The sequence below is a fragment of the Sorex fumeus genome, unplaced genomic scaffold (genome assembly GCF_029834395.1).
Source record: "Sorex fumeus unplaced genomic scaffold, SorFum_2.1 ptg000030l, whole genome shotgun sequence".
NCBI classification, from domain to species: domain Eukaryota; kingdom Metazoa; phylum Chordata; class Mammalia; order Eulipotyphla; family Soricidae; genus Sorex; species Sorex fumeus.
This window is the reverse complement of record NW_026606087.1, coordinates 7,553,568-7,570,122: the sequence shown is the minus strand read 5'-3', so window position 1 is coordinate 7,570,122 and position 16,555 is coordinate 7,553,568.

The following is a 16,555-nucleotide window of genomic DNA, read 5'->3' as shown; positions in this document are numbered from 1 at the left end:
TGCTGTAGGGGCCACATGAAAGCAGGGATCAAGCAGGACTTGGCTGTCTTTCAGCTGTTAGATGATGGAGGCTTTGTCTGATTTCTGGCCCTAGAGACGTGTTTTGGATCTAGAACAGAAAGGTTTGATATAGGAAGAGAAGGAGACTCCATGTTTGACTTCCAGGTCTGCCTTGAATAATGGCCCCATCATCTGAGATACAGAGATAGGAAGACAATTTGGAGTTTGAGAGACAGAATCCAGAGTTCATATTTAGGATTGGTAAACTAAACTCTCCATTAGACATCTAAGTGAGCAGTTGCATAAACGAGACTGAAGCTCATAGAAGGGATTTAGGCTGAACTTAAAGAAATCGTAGTTGTCAGCACACAGGAATAATTAAAAGAGGAGAGATACCACCTCATCTACTACCTTGGGACAGCCTTGAAGAAAGAGACCAGATGGGCATCCAGGGATACTGTCCTAGCAGCAGTGAGGGCTCTTGGATTCCTTCAGGCCTGCGCACAAGGAGTGATGCAACCGGGGCAGGAGAATTTGCTCTTCTCCACTGGGACCAGCCTTTCCAAGGATTGATTATTTTCTGTTTTTCCCTGGAAACAATTACTCTTTGTGTCAGCTCTCTCAGAAAGTGACAACTCATGGAAAAATCTCTTGAATTTGGATTGCTCAAAGGCAGAGGTGGCATGTCTCTCTGTGGAGCGTGGAGGCCACCCCTGTGAACTCATCAGAGTCTAATGAGCTAAAAATGCATGCAGGTAGCGGAGGCTGAGTCATCGCAGCTCTTCTCTCCCGAGAAACCCAGACCGGACTTCACAGTCCACGGAGGGGGAGTGTGTGGGGAGGGCGGGTTTGGATGTGTCTATGTTCAAGGCGGGAAGGGAAGATAAGAAAAGGGAGGCAACGGTGTTATTTCTGCGGGGCAGAAGAACACCGCGTGCTTCTCTGACTTCCAGAAGGAATGCTTCCTGCTGGGCACTGGACTCGCCCTCTGGCTGAAAAATCTTGTTAGAACTTATGAACTGGACCCCAGGAGCCCTCAGCGGAAGTGCCTGCTGCTGTCATTCTTGATTGTAGAGGACACGTTTGGGGAAACAGAGTTCTTCCCCTCCCCTGCCCCCCAGTGTTTTTTTGTTTGTTTGTTTTCTTATAATTGAATCACCTTGAGATATACAAAGTTGTTCAAGATTGGGTTTTAGTCATACAATGTTCCAACATCCATCCCTTCAAGATCAGTACACATTTCCCACCACTAGTGTACCAAATTTCCCTCCCACCCCATTCCCCCTTGCCTACCTCTATGGCAGGCACTCCACCCCCAGCCCCACTTTCTGTCTTCTTTTGGACATTATGGTTCACAATACAAATACTGAAAGGTGATCATGTTTGTCCCTTTACCTCCTTTCAGCACTCAGTTCTTCAATTTTTATCTAAAGCACTAAGTTTTTCTCAACTATCATTATTATAGTGGTCCCTTCTCTATCCTAATTGCGCTCCCGTCCCCTCCCCGCCCCGGCCCTCTCCCCCCCAACACATCTACTTGTGGCAAGCTTCTAATGTGGACCAGTCATCCTGGCCCTTGTTTCTACAGTCCTTGGGTATTAGTCTCATACAGAGTTCTTTTCCTGTTGCCAACTGCTATTTCTTCAGGAACGAAATCTCTTCACTCCTCTCTCTTTCCTCTGCTCCATGTTTCTTTGATTTATTTATCTCCCTTTTTATTTCTCAGCTTGTCTTCTCTCATATCTTTATTTCCTGACTCTCCTCCTCACAATGGAATGGAGTGGTGAGGAGTGGGAGTGATCGTTTTGGCTCCGGAGATAGAATGCTGATGGTGGGAGCAGAAAGGGAGGAAGGCGCAGTAGAGCTTGTACCCTGACTCCAGAAGGTGCCTTCTTCAGGCTGTGAAACAGGAAGCAAGGCAGAGGTACAGAATGGAGATGAACATTCCTGTGGACCCAGAGAAAGAGAGCAGCTGTCTCTGTGGGAACACAAGCTAGAAGTAAATTCTCAAGGTATGTTGACATGACACAACGTTAGAGTGAAAAGAGATCATAGCAAGCAACATTGGAAGAACAAGCATTACGTTGTAGAGATGAGAGTCAAAATGTGGCCCCCTGGCGGTCCTTCTCCCTTACTACCATGCATAGGTTCAGCCTTTAAAATCCGTCTCATTTCAGGGATGGAACAAGGCCATTAAAGGCAAGTCAAAGCCCTGGAAATGTAATCATATGGTTCCAAAGAGACTGTCACAGGGTCTGGGCAACAACCCCTTGTGTTTTTCTCTACTTCATAGTTGTATGGAACTAAAATACCAACCCTGGGACTAGAGAAAGAGTTCAGTGAATAGGGTTTGTCTTACATGTGCCAGTTTTAATCCCTAGCACCTCAAATGGCCCCCTGAGTCTGTCAGAAATGATCTCTGAGTGAAGAGCCAGAAGTAAGCCTTGAGCACTGCCAAATGTGGCCCACAGACAAATAAGCAATAAAAAATAAAATAAAATAAAATACCAATCCTAGACAAATGCTCCAATAACCTCCTGTATTTCTCAAAATACAATCCAGAGTCTTTTTCTTTTTTTTTCTATTTTTTGGATTTTGGGACACACTCAGTGATGCTCAGGGCTTAGTCTTTGTTCTACACTCAAGAATTACTCCTGAGGCTGGAATGATAGTACAGCGGGAAGGGTGTTAACCTTGCACACAGCTGACTTGAGTTTGATCCCTATCATCCTATACGATCCTCGAGCATTGCCAGGAGTAATTCTTGAGTGTAGAGCCAGAAGTAACCCATTAATTCCTGAGCATCACTGAGTTTTGCCCAAACCAAAAGAAAAGAATAACTCCCAGATATGCTCTGGAGACCATATGGGATGACAGGGATCAAACCCGGGACAGTGTGTGCAAAGCAAGTGTCCTACTCACTGGACTCCCTCTCTCCTGCTCCATGTAAGCCAGAGTCCTTGCTGTGAGCTGTAGACCCATACAACTTGGTCTCCACTGCTTCTATAGCATTCTTTCCTGTTTGTGTCACTCAGCCACATGACATGCATGTTGGTCCTTGCTCACAGCAGTACCTCGCACCCAGAGCCTTTGCATCTGTGTTTTCCTGTTTGGAAAGCTCTCCTTTCACAACAGGACTCTGTTGAAGTTACCTTAACGGAGCGGATCTTTCCTGCAGCCCACAGAAACCAGACTCTCATTCATTCACTCTGCTTTCCACCCCTCTTACCAAACTCCACTTGTCTTCCTTGTTCTGATTCACCACATACCATATTAAGTAACATTCTGTTTGTTTTTGTCTGTCTTGTCCTTCTTGAATGTAACTATTTGTTCACAACTGCATTCCCAAAGCCTAGAACAGTGTCTGGCACATGGAGGAATTCAATAAATATTTGTTAAGTGAGTGATTGAATGACTAAATCTGATGAGAATAGAGGATTCTGATGATTCTTATGCATGAATATGTAATCTTCAGCATGAATGTTTGTCACATTTATCAACATCTTTAAATTAAATCCATTTTCTAATAAATTGTCTCATCCGTGCATGAAGCCTCCTGCGTGCTGGGCCATAAGCCAGGCCATTCCTGGAAGGATTGCTAGATGTGGGCCAGGTCAGCAGGGGAAATCGATGCTCACATGGGTGCCCTGGGTCCTAGATCCCACGATGAGGGCTTGAGCACTCCTGGGACCTCCACAATGATGACACACAGACATGATTTTTTGTGTGTGTGGGGGGGAGAAGGAGGGAATCCAGGTGGCATCCATCTCTGGAGATGGAGTGGGGAGATGAGACTTGTTAGTCAGAGTTCTCCAGAGAAATAGAACCAATAGGATAATCTTCCTCCCCACACACATAGAGTGAGGCAGGAGGGGGGAAGGGCAAGGACAGGGGAGGGGGCAACAGGAACAAAGGATGGGAGAAGGGAGAGGCACAGATGGGAAGGAGAAGTTGGGTGTCCCCAAATGCATGACCGCTGTTCAGGGAGGCTAGATTGATGGACAGGAAGGTCTGAAGACACTGAGTTTGCAAAGGTGGTTTGGGGGAACAGAAAGGAGAAGAGAACAGCACTTTGTCGGCTAGAGTAGCAGTTCTTTTGTTTGTTTGCTTGGGGGCCACATCCAGCAGTGCTCAGGGCTTACTCTTGGCTCTATGATCAGTGATCATGCCTGGCGATGCTGAGGGTGGGGGACATACGGGGCACAGGGATAGAAACTGGGTCGGCCTCTTGCAAGGCAAGCACCCTACCTGCTGTACTATCATTTCCATCCCCTCGGGCAGCATTTCTTGAGCAGTGATATTCCCAGGTGAACATCCTCTAAATTGGGGGCAACCTAGAAAATGTTGGGGGCATAGAAAAGGAACAAGGTTGAAAGGGGGTCTCTATCTGAACAAGGTTGAGAAGCTGAAGCTAGAGGAGACGGGAGTCTTGTAAGATGAAGGCAGTCTCCGGGAAGGGGCCAAACCTCTGTGCCCCACCCTCCTGCAGGCCTTGCTGACAAAGGGTGTGGAGCTGCCGGAGGTGCCTAAAGTCAAGGGCTGACCTGACCACACAGGGAGACCTGGGCGAGGCCGAGTCAAGACAGGACCTGCCCGCCCCAGCTCTAGGGCATCTTTCCTCTAAGGGCAGCTGAACAGAGGCACCTACAGGAGGAAGAACTGGAGACTGGCAGAGGGAGTGTGAGGGAAGGGGGTGACTCTGTGCACGCTCTTTCCTCGAACTGGAGCACGCTTACCGGGCACCTCCCTGCCAGGTAGCCCCAGCGCTCCTGTCAGACCTCTCAAGCGGATGCTATGATGTTATTGCCCCTCCCCAGTGGCCCCTGCCCCAGGTCCTGCCTCGGCACAGTGCTGGCTTGACGCTGAGTCCCTTCTCCCCAACTTACTCGCGACCAGGACTGGGACTCCTTGGGGATAGGCTTGCTCATCTGGGGTCTTTTGAGTCTGGCTGTAGTTTTCTATGGGCCAGAAATGATTGTGCCTTTGAATGAGGCTTTTCTGTCTTCGGGTTTGCGAAAAAGCCCTGGTAAAATCTGAGGCTCTGGGACCCCCTAAGGGTAAAAGAACCGGGTCTGTGTTCAGAACCCCCAGCCCCAGAGTTACTGCTAGTAGAATAGACCGAGCACGGGCAGGGAAGTTGCCTATAATGTTAAAACGAGGTCCAGGAATCAGAGTAGATACTGAGCGTGTCCTGTGACATGAGCCAGCCAGTCCCAGCCCTACTTTCCTTTAAAATATTTTTAAAAATTGCATCTCTGTCAGTACACATTTACAAAGTTGTTCATGATTGGATTTTAGCCATACAATGTTACAACACCCATCCCTTCACCAGTGTACGTTTCCCACCACTAATGTCCTCAGTGTCCCTCCCGCCACCACCTCCTCCCCCACAGTCTGCCTCTATGGCAGACACTTTTCTTCTTTCTCTCTCTTTCTCTCTCCCTTATTTTCCTTTTAGGCATTGTGGTTTGCAGTACTGTCACTGGAAGTGACATATTACTCATATTACTTTATCTCCTTTCAATACTCAGTTGTTGTCCAAAGTGATCATTTCCGACTCTCACTGTCATAGTGATCCCTTCTCTATCCTAATGCCCTCCCTGCCCCCACACTTGTGGCCAGCTTCCAACTGTGGGCCAGCCCTCCTGGCCCTTGTTTCTATTGTCCTTGGATATTAGTCTCATACCATTTTTTTTGTATCCTAAAAATAAGTGCAATCATTCTATGTCTGTCCCTCTCCTGATTCATTTTACTCAGCATGCTGCTCTCCATGTTCATCCACTTATAAGAAAATCTCATGGTTTCCGTTTTCTTGGTGGCTGCATAGTGTTTCATTAGCCCTACTTTTCTTATCTACAAAATAGAAACAATAGGATGATTAAATGGAAAAGTATTCCAAAGAGAGTGTTTTTGCATTTAATGAACTGACTGAAACATCCCTTCCCTGACCAGCCCTTCACCAAAATTCCCGCTCTCCATTCTAAGTCCTTTTGCATCTGTGGAACATGTTTCATAAGAGCTAAATCTGGGATTTCCTGCTTCAGGGGGCCCGTTTCAGGACAGATCCAAGCTTACCACTGGAGATGTTGATGCCTTCATTCCTGTCTGAGCTTTTTATTCCATTTAAGGGTCCAGGAAATGGGGGAGTTGTGGGTAGCTAAAAGGAGACTACAAGTTTGTTCTTTCTCAAACTTTTTATCAAGAATTCATTTAAAAATTTTTCTTTCTGGTGTTTGGTGGACCGTATGGGATGCCAAAGGTTGAACCCTGGCCAGTTGCATGCAAGACAAGTGCCCTACCTGCTGTACTCTCTCTTCAGCCCCAAGACTTCATTGTGTTTTCAACAAATGTTTATGAAGCACCTATTATATGCCAGGCTCTATTCTGGGCAATGCCAACATAGAGGAGACCCTGATAGCAAGTATCTCTCATAGTTGTCTGTGTATTCCTTTACCTCTCTTGTCCTGATGTGACCTGCCCTCCATCCTTTCAGCTCCCATAAACGAGGGGTTGGAAAGCCCCTTCCCCTACACCTATTTCAGTCGCTGCCCTCTGACCATGAGTGTGTCTAGGAGGATTTCTGTGGAGAAATTCCAGGCTATAACAGAGACAGTGCCAACCACTTTGGAGATCATTGTAACTCCCCCAGCCCCCAGTCTCTCTATCTGGGATCTTCTTCAGGATCTTTACTCCCTTGATGGGTAAATGCTGGGCTTCATCAGATCAGGGCCATCTTTAGAGACTGACTGGTCACATCCAGAGCAAATGTAGCCGAGACCCAGGCTGGACCCTCTGACCCTTCCTCCCGAGTACTGAGTGCGAAGTGTGTGAAACATCATCTTGAGCCTTTCTGCATTTCGTAGTTGCTTGTTCTTTCAGTCTGTCTCCAAATTTCTGAACTCCAGGCCTCTGCTTGTTCATGTTCAGAGCTCAGCACCCTGGGCTGAGCACCGCTGAGATGTGAAACTACAGCTGATAATTTCCAGAGTTCCCAGACAGCTCTGCCGGGAGGGAGGCTCTCTAGATTCTGAGATAAGCAGTAAGAGCTTGGAGTTTGTTTCTGCTGCTCCTATTTGCTGTGTGACCTCAGGAAAGTGATTTTCTGTTTCTGGGCTGAGGGCATCTACTTGTTCATCTAGCCACTAATTCATCCAGTAAGTCTTGGTCTCCTCTCCATCTCCTGGGACTGTGGCATAAAGCTGTGGGCCTACAGTGTGGCATATAAGCCCTTCACAGGTACCACCTAGAAGAGAGTGAAATGAGAGGGCAGCTAACTGAACCACTCTAATTTTCTATCCTTCACTCACCCCTCCATAGTTCTGCTGGGTCTCTTGGGCCAGGCTGACTGGCACGGATACTCAGGGCACTTGAGCATACAGCAGCTCTCTCCTAGAATTTCCCTTGTCTTCTTTCTGGCTGCTAGGAACGGACACAGGATTTGAGAGAAGCTCTCCCAATCCCTGAGTTTACAGCTAAATTAGGGCCTGAGGGAGGGGACAAAGGAAGGTGGGTCAAGAGAGAGAGACCAAGACCAAGGAGGGTCAGGAGAGAGAGAGAGAGAGAGAGAGAGAGAGAGAGAGAGAGAGAGAGAAAGAGAGACACACAGAGAGACAGAGAGAGACAGAGAGAGACAGAGAGGCAGAGAACTAGAAATGGCTGTGATTAGGTTGATTCAGTAATGCTCCTGGGTGGTCAGGCTGCAGGGAAAGCAGTCTGGACATACTGAGAACGCCCTGTTCCCTCCCTTGATCACTTGACTACAGCGCATGCTTCAGGGATGGGTAAATCCCAGAGACATCTATCAGAATGGATTCCAGGGCTTGAACAGAGCTTGGGAGAAGATACTTGATCTCCTACTGCATCTGTATCTGGAAGCATAAATATTTGGAGTTATTGGTCATCAATTTTTTTAGATGTGAAATCTGAGATTGACTCCAACAAGAGCAGAGTAGAGGTGAGGCTAGACTGGGGGTGTTTCCTGCAGCTAGTCATCCCTGGGACATTTTTGTTTTAGGGGGGTTATTTCTATTTATTTATTTATTTATTTATTTATTTATCTCAACACTGTTAGAATTGGTGGAGGTGTTTTGTTTTTAAATCGATTGCAACCAAAAGAATCCTCTCCAATATGAAGTCCATAATGAAATTCATCTTCAGAAAGACCAATGGGGTAGAGGAAGATTGCTCAAGAGATCATCAGAACTCAGTCTGGCAGCCACTTGGGGAGCTCGTGAGTGGTGACTGTTGTCTTGGGTGGGGTCTATCTTTCTGAACGCAACCTGGGCAGCCCAGAAAAGCAGCTTTTTGGCTCCAACAGAGATTATTCCAGAGCTTGTCCACTTGTCCTCCCCTGTGGGAGGCCTCAGGTATCCATTACTGGGAAAAAGTTGGGCTTCAAACTCAACCTCTGCAGACCGAGATATGTCAACTACATTGTTTGGGGAAAAGGGAAACTCAGGCACTGGGGCTTGATCTCCTGCAGGCACAGGGAGGAGAGGCCTGTGTGTCTCCCGGTCCTGTTGAGCTTAAGACTGGGGAGAGAACTGAGTGCAGAGCCAGGAGTAACGCCTGAGCATCTCCAGATATGACACTGAAAGCAACAACAACAACACAACAACACTGTCCTCCCGTTGTTCATCGATTTGCTCAAGCGGGTCCAGTAACGTTTGCATTTTGAGACTTGTTGTTACTGTATTTGGCATATTGAATATATGCGGGCGAGATATTCCCAGTAGCTTGCTGGGCTGTCCGAGAGGGGTGGAGGAATTGAACCCGGCTCCACCCGACTGGCTGCGATAGCACAGTGGTAGGGTGTTTGCCTTGCGCGCAACCGGCCGGGCTGTGCCAGGTTCGATTCTTCCACCCCTCTCGGATAGCCTGGCAAGCTACCAGGAGTATTTCGCCCACACAGGAACAAGAAGTCTCACGATGGAGACGTTACTGGACCAGCTCGAGCAAATCGATGGATAATGGCTGGACTGTGACCATGACTGAAAGCAAAAAAAAAAAAAAAAGACTGGGGGGGGCGAGAGAGAGAGAGAGAAAGAGAGAGAGAGAGGCCCTCTGTCTCTCTGATGTCTTGAATCTCAGTGACCTTGAAGCTGCCCCCCCCCCATCATGATTTAGTTTTCCCACAGCTGGTCTAAATCCATCCCTGTAAAATTACTGATCTGGAAATTTGGGGCTTAGACTGAGAGCCAGAGCTTCAGTCCTGCAGAAGGCCCCAGTGCAGGCAGACCAGTAGAAAGATGAACTAGAATAAACTCCAAAACATACCGCATAGGTGTTGCAGTTTGCTGGAGTTGTACTCAGGGGAAGAACAGAACAGACCTCAATAGTAAATAGCCTACAATTTTTATTTCAGACTAGAACTATAATGTCCTCAGTATGTGTTTTTACTGCCTGTATAAATTTCCCTTATTTTCTGTTTTCTTTTTATTTATTTATTATTATGTTCCCTCTTATCTGTACCAGATAGAGAACAATGAGTTCTGAGTTTCAAAAGAGAATTGTATTTTTGTACCTGTGTTAAAAAAAAAAACACATCAAACAAAAACTCAGATGGGTTCTGGGTGTTCCAAATTTTGTAGAACTTTCTTTTATTATTGAATATAATTACCTTGTAATTGGCACTTCATCTATCAGCTGATGAATGATGATTTTTGTGTTCTCTCTTGTGGTCATTCGTTAACCGATGCTGCTAAGAGACAGAAGATGCAATCTTTATCTTGGCACTGGGATGGGTCCAAGAAATATTTATGGGGTTTGAATATAGCTCAGTGGTAAGACACATGTTTTGCAGGCTGAAGACCTGTATTTGATCCTTAGCTGCACAAAAGAAGTTTGTGCAGCTAAGGATCTGGCCTCCTTTCCTCAGTGTGAATCAAGTGAATGGCTTGATATAATAGTGGAACTGGCCTCCTTTCCTCAGTGTGCCAAGGGGCTCTCCAAACCTCTCAGTGCTTGGGCCTGGAGCAATGCCTACTGCTATCAGATTGTTGAGTAGTGGACTCATGTCCTTTTGAGGCCCAGGATCCCATCTCTCTAGCTCTGCTCCTTGGCCCTTGCATATGACAGGTTTGGAGAAGAAGTTCACTGAGTCCTAGGTGATGGCAAAGGTGGTCTTAGCTAAAAAAAGAGGATGACACAGAGACCGTACCTGCTGTAGCCATGAAGGTGAAGGCAAGAAAAGTGGTGGACACTGGCCAAGCAAGTGAAAACAGAGATAGACAAATGGGACTATCTTAAACTAAGAAGCTGCTGCACCTCAAAAGAAACAGTGACCAAAATACAAAGGCAGTCTACAGAATGGGAAAGGGTATTCGCCCAATACACATCCGACAAGAGGTTAATATCAAGGATATACAAAGTACTGGTTGAACTCCACAAGAAGAAAACATCAAACCCCATCAAAAAATGGGGCAATGAAATGAACAGAAACTTTTTCAAAGAAGAAATCCGAATGGCTAAAACGCACATGAGAAAATACATCATTAATCATCAGGGAGATGCAGATCAAAACAACAATGAGATATCATTTCACACCACAGAGACTGCCTACATCCACAAGAACAAAAGCAACCGGTGTAGATGCCGATGTGGCGAGAAAGAGACCCTCCTTCATTGCTGGTGGGAATGCCGACTGGTTCAGCCCTTTTGGAAAACAGTATGGACGATTCTCCAGAAATTAGAAATTGGGCTCCCATTTGACCCAGCAATACCACTCCTGGGAATATATCCCAGAGAGGCAAAAAAGTATAGTCGAAGTGACGTCTGCACTTGTTTGTTCATCGCAGCACTGTTTACAATAGCTAGAATCTGGAAAAACCTGAATGCCCAAGAAGAGATGACTGGTTAAAGAAACTTTGGTACATCTACACAATGGAGTACTATGTAGCTGTTAGAAAAGATGAAGTCTTGAAATTTATATGCAAGTGGTACTACATGGAAAGTATCATGCTAAGAGAAATGAGTCAGAAAGAGAGGAACAGACATAGAAAGATTGTATTCATCTGGAGAACATAATGCAACAAAATAGGAGACTAACACCCAAGAATAGCAAAGATAAGTACCAGACGGTTTACTCCATGGCTTGGAGGTCAGCCGCACATGCTAGGGGAAAAGGCAGCTCAGATAGAGAAGGGAGGACCAAATAAAGGGTGTTAGGAGAATCCTCCCAGGATGGGAGAAGCATGCTGAGAGTAGACTTTAGACCAAACATGATTGCCACTCAATGCCTCTTTTACAAACCACAGCAAAAGGAGAGAGAGAACAAAGGGGAATGTCCTGCCACAAAGGCAGGATGGGATGAGGGGACGGGGGCTGGGAAGGATACTGGCATCTGTGGTGGTGGAAAATGGGAACTGGTGGAGGAATGGGTACTTGATCATTGTATAAATGAAACCCAAGCACAAAAATTTGTAAATCTACAACTGTACCTCATGGTGGATCAGGGAACAGAAGACACAGGCTCCCAAAACCAAGGAGTGACAGGGGATTCACTTGACCCAAGACTGGCAGGCATATTGCCTGTGTGTCAAGCATTCTGTCTTTACAAATATAAAACTGGTATATTTGATTATCCCTTACACAAGTTGTCTCTGGAAGATGCATCTACATGGATGATCACTAGAGGGCAGCAAAGACTCCGTTAGCAGATTTGTTGGGGTTTGAGCCCTGTGCTCACAGAAACGGTGCTGGACGTGGCTCCTAGATCCAGTGTGTCCTATGCTGCCTCCTGTCAAAAAATGACCCGTGTCTGATTCTTGAGTTCCCTAGTACCTCAGAGGTGGAGGAGCCAGCACAACCCTTGCTACCCGCCACTCCTCTGTCCCCTTGTGGAGCTTAGCAAAAACAAAGTCTTCGTCACGTTATATAATTACAGTAAAGTAGCACTGTAGCACTGTCCTCCCGTTGTTCACTGATTTGCTCGAACGGGCACCAGTAACGTATAAAGGAAAATATTAATACAGATTTCTAAACCAAATCATTTTGAACATGTGATTGTTAAACACAAGCTTGCTGTTATTTACATATCTTTTTGTACCTGATTTCAGGCTGACAAAATTTATGATCTAGATTCATTAAAATTTTTGATAATCATCGCTGACATTTAATTTGTACAAACTGGTAATAAAAATTAAATGCAACTTTATGTGAGGCTTGAGAGATAGCTCCAATGGTCAAGCACATGCAAGAGCTGGACATCTGCTTTGGCACAGTAGGACTGTCAGGAGTAGCCCTGGTGACCCTGATTACTGCCAGATGTGGCCACACTGAAAAAAGGGGGGGAAAAGCGACTTTATAATTATTCTCCCCAAATTTATTTTTGGTTTTTGGGTCACACCTGTCTGAACTCAGGACTTACCCTTACCTCTGTGCTTGGGGATCACTCCTGGCAGGGCTCAAGGGACCCTACGGGGTACCAGGGATTGAATCTGTATGTCTGCGTGCAAAGCAAGTGCTCTACCCTCTGTGCTATCTTTCCAGGCCCTAACCATTCCTTTTATAGCAGTTAAAATTATATTGAGATCCCATAGCTGCCGCCCTGTCAGTTCATACACGAACTAAGCTCTACAGATTCGCTACCAAACCTTGGGAATAGATGCCAACCAAGCAACTAAAATTCCTGGGTACATTGGTCTCTCAGCTGAAAACTCTGGGGTGCCCTAGACAGAGGGGGTGGCCCAAGTCCCTATCTTGCAGAAACCCTGGCAAACTTCATCCACACTCCACAGCGGCGGCCATGCCAACTGCCTAACTCCACTGCTTCATGGCTAATCTCTGCAGAGATATCAAGCCATGAAAATTCCAGGTTTTCAGGCTGAGAACTCTGGGGTCTTCTCAGAGTGGGGGTGGGAAGCATCGCCCTCCTGCCGCCCCCACCCATACTTCTGGAAGCACTGGCAGCCACGTCAACATCTCATAGTCATCATGTCAACTCATCTGCCCAGTTCTACAGATCCTGAAGTTTTTAGTCACCACCAAATTCCAAAGTACTGACATCCCAGTAGAAGCACACCAAATTAGACTGGAAAGTAACTATAAACAAAAACAGTAACACAGAAGCTCCAGTAACAATAAAATACTAGTAAATCCTCAGACAAGGACTTAAGGTGAGGACTAAGTTCTTAAGGACCCCATAGTGAGATATAACAATCTTCACAAATTTTCTTTTACTGAATTTTTTTGATAATAGCCATTTAGTTATAGCAAACAATATAAAATTATTGTCTGCCTTGGGGTGGTGTTTGGAAAAATGGGGACAATGGTGGAGGGAAGGTCACTTTGGTGGTGGGATTGATGTTGGAATATTGAAAACTCATAATAACTGTATTATGAACAACTTTGTAAATCACAGTGTTTAAATAAAGTTAAAAATATATATTGAGGGTCTGGAGCCTTAGCACAGCGGGTAGGGCGTTTGCCTTGCACGTGGCTGACCCGGGTTTGATTTCCAGAATCCCATATGGTTCCCCGAGCATTGCCAGGAGTGATTCCTGAGTGCATGAGCCAGGAGTAACCCCTTTGTATTGCCAGGTGTGACGCAAAAAACGATATATATATACATGTATATAGAAAGAAAGTAAACTATTTCTTTTCTTTTTTTTTACTCTCAGGCAATGATCTAGTTTTTATTTTTTAATTAATTAATTAATTTTTATTAGTGAAACACCATGAGGTACAGTTATAGATCCACAAATTTTTGTGCTTGGGTTTCAGTAACTATTTCTTTTCTTTCACTGACAAATGCAATACTGAAATTTCTTGTGATGAGGCATTGACTTTGCGCTCATCAAACCTTTGGATCTGTACTGAAACAAAGATGCAGCGCTAATATGAGGAAGACATTCCATTTTAGACTAGGCACCTGGAAACTGGCGAGGGTGTCACCGAAAAGCCACACACACACAGAGTGACTATTGTCCAGAAGAGGCCTGATTTATGCCTTCTGGACGACATGGCTATTCATAGCCTCTCCTTTCACCAGAAAGCAAAACAACACACTAGTTTGGTGTTGACACAAGTAACATGGATGAATCTCAAATATGTTAGGTGAAAGAAACCAGAGCCCGGAAAAGTCCATGCTATTTGATTGATTTCACTGATTTGAGATTCTATATCCAAAACAACTGATTTGTAGTGAAGGAGAGCAGATGAAAAGTTATGTGAAACAGTGGTAGGAATGGGAGGGGAAAGTATTGCAAAGGGTCACACAGGGACTTTTGGGGAGGTGGCAATGTTTTCTATCTTTTTAGGGGGTCAGATATGGCAGTACTCAGGGTGTATTTCTCACTCTGCACTCGATGACTCCTGGTGGTGTTTGTGGGACCAAATGTGGTGCTGGGGATTGAGCCCTGGTTGGCTGCATGCAAAGCAAGCAGCTTATCTAAAGCACTATCACTCCAGCCCAAGGGTTTCTATCTTGATGGTGGAAGTGATTCCACTGGCGAACCATGTGGAGATGGGGATTATGCCAATGTAGGCCACTTGCAAGGCACATGTCTTATTTATTTATTTATTTATTTATTTATTATTTTTAATGAATCACCATGAGGTACAGACTTACAAACTTTTGTGCTTACATTTCAGTCATACAATGATCTAGTAACTATCTCTCCACCAGTACCCATTCTCCACCACCAGTGATCCCAGTATCCTTCCTACCACCCCCACCCCACCCCGCCTTTTGTTCTTGCTCTCATTTTAGGTGTTGTGGTTTGCAACAGAGGTATTGAGTGGCAATCATTTGGTCTATAGTCTACTTTTAGCATGCATCTTCCATCCCGAGCGGGCCCTCTAAGCGCCCTTTACTTTGTGGTCCCATCTCTATCTGAGCTGCCTTTCCCCCCAGCATGTGAGGTATATGTCTTAACCCCTGCTACCATCTCTCAGGCTTCATATACATGGGTCTTAAATTTCTTTCCAGGACACCGGTCTAGAATAGGCATTGGCACACTTTTTAATAAAGTTCTGTTAGTAAAGGACCAAGAAAACATATTTCTTGCCTCCATGGCAATTACTTAACTCTGCACAGTGATGTGAAACCAGCCTAGCTAGTACAGGAGATAATGAAGTGGCTTTGTTGAATACAATTTTACTTAGGTATACATAAATATTCGGAGAGCCCAGCAAGCTACTGAGAGTATTCGATATGCCAGACACAGTAACAACAAGGTCTCCTATGGAGACGTTACTGGGCCCGCTCGAGCAAATCGACGATCAACGGGAGGGCCTTTATACATAAATATGAATTTGCATAGCTTTCTGCTGTTACAAAATATAATTCTTCTCCCAATTCCCTCCTAACCATTAAAAAATATATACAAACAAATACAAAAACATTCCTTAGCAGAGTCTTCCAAAGCAGATAAGTGGTAGCATGAATTTAACTGGACTGACAGAGCTTGTCAATTTTCTTAGTCTAGTTATGCATGTTTAGGGTAAGAGACTTTGAAGGTGCAGGGCTTCTGGAAAAATAGGACCTTGTATCTCTGGCTTTCAACACACTTTAAGCAGCTGTGATCTTTGGCTTGACTGGGATGTTTTCAGTTCCTGTTTGCTTCACATGGAACCTAGTTCTTAACTTGCAAAAGTAAAGTAGTAGTAAAGTAGTAAAGGCCCTCCCGTTGATCATCGATTTGCTCGAGCGGGCCCAGTAACGTCTCCATTGGAGACTTTGTTGTTACTGTGTCTGGCATATTGAATACTCTCGGTAGCTTGCCGGGCTCTCTGAGAGGGGCGGAGGAATCGAACTCGGGTCGGCCATGTTGGCTGCGTGCAAGGCAGACGCCCCACCCACTGTGCTATCACTCCAGCCACTTGCAAAGGGACAAATAAATTTTAGCTTTCTGAGTGCAATCTCAAATAAGTTTTTGTATACCACCTGGCACCATTCAGGTAAAATAATCAAAGAGAGCCATAAACTGACATAAAAGAATATTAGAAACCAAAGGCTCTGAGTAATGAAATTCTGTCTTTGTGGTCTATAAGAAGGTGTGTGTGAGGGGATGAGTCGAGTCAGGATTGGAGCCTCTTCAGTTCCCATGATCCAACCCTGTTCCCAGAGCAGCAGACTAGGCAAGTGGTAATCAGGTCCAAAGACCCGTTTCTGGGTATGCCTGACTCTTAACCATCTGCACACCTCTAACTCTGACTGCATCCACAGACACCTGCAGCCCACTTTTTGTTGGTTTGTTTTTTATGGAGAAAGGGCTCCAACCCAGGGCTCTTACAAGCAAGGCATGAGCTCTAGTGAGAAGCTCCATCCCTCACCTGCCAACTGGGCTTTCTAACTTTCTAGAAGCTCCAGATTCTGCTCCTTGAGTGATGGGGCCAGGGCACGGCTGGTCACCCAGATTTCTTTTCTGACTTGTCCTTCACTTCCCCTGTGTGTCATCATCCTCTGGGTAGCTTCTCTGTGTGGGCAGCCTGTTGTTCTCAGCCTGGCCTCCCCTCAGGAGCTGGGCTGGGCTGTGCATCCCTTCCGCGCTGGACTCAATGGCACTTGAAAGAGTTTGTTAGCAGGAATTGAATCAGCCGTTCTTTAGCGGGA